This window comes from Rhinolophus sinicus, chromosome 17, assembly GCF_057876585.1.
Source record: "Rhinolophus sinicus isolate RSI-liver-muscle chromosome 17, RSI-T2T, whole genome shotgun sequence".
Classification (NCBI taxonomy): domain Eukaryota; kingdom Metazoa; phylum Chordata; class Mammalia; order Chiroptera; family Rhinolophidae; genus Rhinolophus; species Rhinolophus sinicus.
Window position 1 is genome coordinate 32,662,058 of NC_142517.1, and position 6,412 is coordinate 32,668,469.

At 36.3% G+C, this 6,412-nt stretch overlaps 1 pseudogene; it reads left to right on the plus strand.

The window, feature by feature from the left end:
* The first annotated feature begins 4,151 nt into the window (after positions 1-4,151).
* Positions 4,152-5,528, plus strand: LOC109459963 (glutamate dehydrogenase 1, mitochondrial-like; annotated as a pseudogene).
* Positions 5,529-6,412: the final 884 nt, after the last annotated feature.

Consider the following 6,412-nt stretch of genomic DNA (forward strand, 5'->3'; position numbering starts at 1 on the left):
AAGGAAAGAAGGAAAGAAAACATCTTGTTTTTAAAGGGTGTCCTAATAAATTGTAGTATGTTGAGTGGGGAGTAGGGTCAATTATTTCTGATCAAATCACTCAAAGCCCCCAGGCATCATATCATTATTTTTATATGAATTATAGGCCATATAACTCACAAACATAAACTATACTAAAATATAGTATAGTGCTAAATAAGGCTTAATGTGCAATATAATGTGCAATTATTCTATATAGTGCAACCCTTGGAATTAAGGTCAGAAGTCACTCTAAATAAACATAAATATTTTTTGAATGGCTAAGTCATACAGGGCACATTTTAGAAATCATGGATAGAAATTGTAGATCAGAGAGTTATAATCCAAATTTTCGTTTTAGTTTATTTACTTCCTCTTAGATGCTTTGTCCTTTTCTCCACGCTTAAATCTATTCCCCTCTATGTCAGGTAGATAGATAGATGATAGCTAGCTAGCTATATAGACAGATTCATATACAAATACATAGTTTTCTCATATAGATAGATAGATAGATGATAGATAGGTAGATGATAGATAGATAGATAGATAGATAGATAGATAGATAGATAGATAGATGATATATAGATGGTAGATGCAGATATCATGTATATAGAGAAAATATATATTTATATATGTATCTATATGTATTCTATCTGTCTATCTATCTATCTATCTATCTATCTATCTATCTATCTATCTATCTATCCATCCATCCATCCATCCATCCATCCATCCATCCATCTATCATCTACCTGACAGAGAGAAACAGAAACAGAGAGAGATGCTAGCCAAAGCCTAGTAAATATATGGGATTAAGAAATAGCTACAGAATGACTGGGTGTACTAAGAACCAATTGCTAAGTCAGTTGAATGATGAAGGTTCTTCCTTTGTATTTACTGAGCATGGCTAAGTGCTGATTATTTTCTAAGACAGTATAATGGGGAATCAGATAAATAAGTATTATAACAAAGGATGAAATAATCAACACAGGTTAAAAACTAAAAATCTACATGAATACTCAATGTAAAAATGTCCTCTGACTGATTACATAACAAGAATAAATGATTAGAAATAATATTACTGATCATAAAGACATAAATATTTGTGAGTTCTTACTTATGAAAATGAAGGAATATCTTTAAATCTCTAAACATTATTTTATTGTGCCCGCATAGGTAAATATTTATATTAATATTGAAGTAATTACCAAAATACAGGGACCCTTGTTGAATGAAAAACGTCATATCATAACTATACTTCAAATATCTGCTGGGAATGTGGTTTCTATGATTTAAAAAGGGATGTTTTGGTTCTTACAGAGGTCTGAACAACAAACCTTATAATTTGAAGAATCTGTTAAAACATAAATTTAAACTCATCTATGAAAATACTTGTGACTCTAGAGGACAGAAGGGATGGTGGTATAGCCAATAAACACTTTCTGTATTGTAAAAAAAAGTGAATAAGGATTTCAACGAATCAGACAAGCAGGACAGAAGTCCCAGTTTGGACAATTAACCAGTACAAATGAAAGTTTGACACTGGAAGTGATACAAGAAGAGACATCATCATACCATTATTGCTCAGAGACCCTAAAGCAGCTTTATGAAATAAGAATTATCCAGCAAAATTTCACTTTCAAATAGCATTCTATTTAGACATAGGAAATTTAAAAAAAGAAAAAAAGAAAAAAACTTGATTTCATTACATAATGCCAAGAATCAGTTTCATTCGTAATCTCCATTAACTTGGTTAAATTTGAATGGTACTTGTATTTTAAGTCACACTATATCATTGACTGTTAAATCCTATAATACCACCTGAGGTACAGATATCAAAATATTTATTTAACAAATGAGTATATTTGTTATACTCACTAGTATATTTCTCAGTAGTCTATTTCTCCTATATTTTCGGGAATATTTTTGCTTTTAATTAAAATAAAAATCTATACTCACCTTTTCATGTGCTATTGTTGCTTTTATAAATTGTTCACAACTTCTTCCAAGAAATTCCACTATTGACACGGTCATTTCATAAATTGTGGAGATTGGTAAATCCCAAAATTAAAGTATATAAGATATAGGAAATAAAGCAATTAATAAAATTCTGTCACATACATAAAAAGCAGCTCCCCAAACCCCTTCTCCTCTGGCAACCATCAGTTTCTCTCCTGTATCTATAAAATAAATAAATATTTAAAACAACAACAAATGTATCAGTAATCCAAATAGATGAAAATACTGTGAATTCACTTACTGAAAAGCTGAAATTCTCACATTGGATTTAAAATATGCATCTAGATACAGCTTACAGAAAATGAAAAAAAAAATATATGACACACACTTGAAAGTAAAAGGATAGAGAAAGAAAACGAATAAGAAAGGGGGATTAATTTCTAACTAAACTTGCCTTCACCTATCTTCTGGGGCTCTATTGTGCACTAGTCCTTCAAATAGTTAGTGTTATCCAATAGACTTCTTGGCTTTAATGGAAATGTTCTGCATCTACACATTTTAATATGGTAGTCACTAGGCTCATAGGGCTACTGAGCATTAGAAATGTGGCTAGCAGGTCTGATAAACTAATTGAAAAAGGTACCACAGTTTAGTTAATATTTTAAAATTTATTGGGGTGACAATTGGGAGTAAAATTACATAGATTTCAGGTGTACAATTCTGTATTACATCATCTATAAATCCCATTGTGTGTTCACCACCCAAGTCAGTTCTCCTTCCATCACCATATATTTGATCCCCTTTACCCTCATCTCCCACCCCCCACCCCCCTTACCTTCTGGTAACCACTAAGCTATTGTCTGTGTCTATGAGTTTTTGTTTCTCATTTGTTTGTCTTGTTCTTTTGTTGTTTTTGGTTTATATACCACATATCATTTGTGACAACATGGATGGATCTTGAGAGTATAATGCTAAGTGAAATAAGTCAGACAGAAAAAGCAGAAAACCCTATGATTTCACATTTTAGTTGATTTAAATTGAAATACCCTACCTTAGGGAAGGCTGAAAAGCAGAGCCTGAAACAATGGCTTGCATAATAAGAATTAATTTGAAAATATAATCCCAGGGAGCAAGAGTAAGATACCAGGGAAATGAAACAAAAGAGGGAAAGTTAATGGAAGGATGTATTATGAAATTGGCCACTGATTGTAGCAACTGGTACTCAGTTTTTGTTTTTTTTAGGGCTCCTGAGGAGCTTTATGAAATTCATTTCAAAACTGTCCACACAGAAAATTAATCTATGAGATTCTCAATCATTCCCCACTGGTTGAGAATCTCAGACATCAACTTGTCCGCAATATGTGGTAGGTATGCATGAGGACTACCAGAGATTACTAGGGACATCCCTCACAGGGGTTTAGAGGAAACCCATAATAAAAAGGACTGTGATGGGTATGGGCCCCAGATGAGGCATATGTGATAATGGTGGAAACGTGTGTGACCATAGTCACCATAGCACTGCAGCAACAAGATTCAGAGAGCTAGCTGAAAGATTTTATAGGTAATAAGTATAGACATTTTAAGTAACTGAATAAAACGGATATGATCTCTGATCTTGTAGAACTTAAAGTCAAGTAGATGAGAAAATAAAAAGCAAGCAAATGAAAAGATAATTAGAAATTGTGATTTCTATTGAGAAAGTAAGCACAATCTATGGAGAGAGCACAGTAGGAAGAAAGTTAATTTGATAGAGTGATCAGCAAAAAGCCTCTCTAAAAAAGATACTATTAACACTAAAACGTGAATAATGAAGAGGAAGCCAGGGGGGAAATATTGTGCAATTGATCAAGAAAAATATAAAGTAAACCGGTTTTCCAAACTACCCCCTTGGAAGTTGAAAAAAAAAATCCCCATCCCATTCAGCAAACACATACTGAATCCTATCAATTCAACCAATAGTGTTGCCAAGAAAAGGATCATTGGTAGATTTAAATAACTTTTAAATCTGTTTCAGTACTCTCCTTTCCCGTGGTAAGCAATAACTGGGAAATTCCTTAAATAAAAAATAAAATAAAATAAAATAAAGGAAAATATATAAACCCATTACTGAATAATAAAAATAGTTGAAGCCATAAATTTTGCTTTCAATACTGGTGGCAGGAAGCATCTTTAAAATGGTAAAGTGTTCACTGGTGAGACTACAGCAAGGGGACCCTAACGTCTTTAAGATGGTGGAGGGTTTCTTTGACCACAGTGTCGGCATCATGGAGGACAAGCTGGTGAAGGACCTCAGGACCTGCAAGAGGGAGACACAGAAGAAGTGGAACTGGGTGCGGAGCCTCCTGCGGATCATCAAGCCCTGCAGCCATGTGTTGAGCCTGTCCTTCTCCATCTGGTGAGACAAAGGCTCCTGGGAGGGGCACCCAGGGATACTGGCCCAGCACAATCAGCACCGCAAACCCTGCAAGGGTGGTGTCCCTTACAGCACTGATGTGAGTGGGGACGAAGTAAAAGCTCTGGCTTCTCTCACGACATCTAAGTGTGCAGCGGTCGACGTGCCATTTGGGGGTACCAAAGCTGGTGTTAGGATCAATCCTAAGAACTACCCGGATAAGGAGGTTTACCACGGTGCTGGCAAAAAAAAGGCTTTATCAGTCCTGGCATTGATGCGCCTGCCCCAGACATGAGCATGCACAAGTGGAACTTGTCCTGCATTCCTGAAACCTATGCTAGGGCAGTATGATATTAACATCCATGCTTGTGTCACTGCTAAGTCCAGTAGTTGGAGTGGAATCCACAGGAAGGTCTCTGCTACTGGCCGAAGAGTTTTTCCTGGGATTGAAAACTTCATCAGTGAAGTTTCTCACTTGAACATTTTAGAAATGACAGCAGAGTTTGGTGATAAAACATCTGTTTTTCAGGGATTTGGAAATATGGGCCTGTACTCTGTGAGACATTTGCATCATTTGGTAGTAAATGTGTTGATGTTGGTGAATATGATGGAAACATACAGAATCCAGATAGTATTGACCCAAAGGAACCAGAAGACTTAAAATTGCAAGATAGATCAATCCTGGGCTTCCCCAAGGCAAAACTTTATGAAGGGAACATTTTTGAGGCTGACTGTGACATACTGATCCCTGCTGCCAGCAAGAAGCAGCTCACCAAGTCCAGTACACCCAGAATCAAAGCCAAGATCACTGCTGAAGATGCCAGTGGACTAACAACTCCAGAAGCCAATACAATTTTCCTGGAGAGGAGCATCATGGTTATTCTAGATCTCTACTTGAATGTTAGAGGAGTGACAATATTTTACTTTGAATGGCTGAAGAAACTAAATCATGTCAGTTATGGCCGATTGACCTTAAAATATGAAAGGGATTCTAGCTACCACTTTTTCATGTCTGTTCAACAGAATTTGGAAAGCAAATTTGGAAAGCATGGTGGAACTACGTATACTTGTGCCCACAGCAGAGTTCGAAGACAGGATATCAGGGGCGTCTGAGAAAGACTTTTTACAGTCTGGCTTAGCTTACACTATGGAGCGCTAGGCCTGGCACGTCATCTTTCATGGCCATGACGTATACCCCAGGATTGGACCTGAGAACAGCTGCCTACATGAACATCATTGAGAAAGTCTTCCAGGTGTATAACTAAGCCAGTGAGACCTTCACACAGATGAACTGTAGCTGACTGCTTCACTACTCTCTTCATCTGCAGACCTATCACAAGTGTACGTGTACCCACAGAACATCTTTTTTTTTTTTTCCCATGACTTAATAGATAGTGGACACCATTCACACAAGTCAGTCCAAATCAATCCATTAAGAAAAAAGTAATCAAGGTTAGGGGAAGATGTCCAAGCTGATGATTGTGAAAGTGGAAATCACCTCTACCAGAAAGCCATTGGGGATTTTGCTGTTAGATAAAACGTCTCTCCTATCCAAATGGTCAGGCTGCCTTCTTCCCCAGTAATCAGAGCTGTGGCCCAGAAAACTGCTTGCTGTCAGATGCAGACTGTTTCATTCAGCTCTGGGCAAGCCTGAGATGTTCTGTAACTTTGACACATTTAAAAAGCAGGCAGGTGGCATTTTCATAAGGCAGCACAGTCTGCAGGTGAGTTATTGGTATTTTATATCAGCAAAAGAACTCAATTTTACAGACTGAAAACAAAAATGAGAGCTATTTATGCATTTTATCCTTTTAGAATAAGTACATGCTGCCATAATAAAATTGTCTTTAATCACTTACTAAACTTAACCTTGACTGAAGTAGAGAATGCCTGTAAACATCAAGAATGAAAAATACAGTATTTCTATAACAAAACAGTATCATTTATAGCTTATCAATGGCATATTGCAGTTTGGCAAAACAAAAAGCCCAGTGGAGAGTTAGCTTCATATATATCATTCAGGAACAAATGATGGAGGCTATT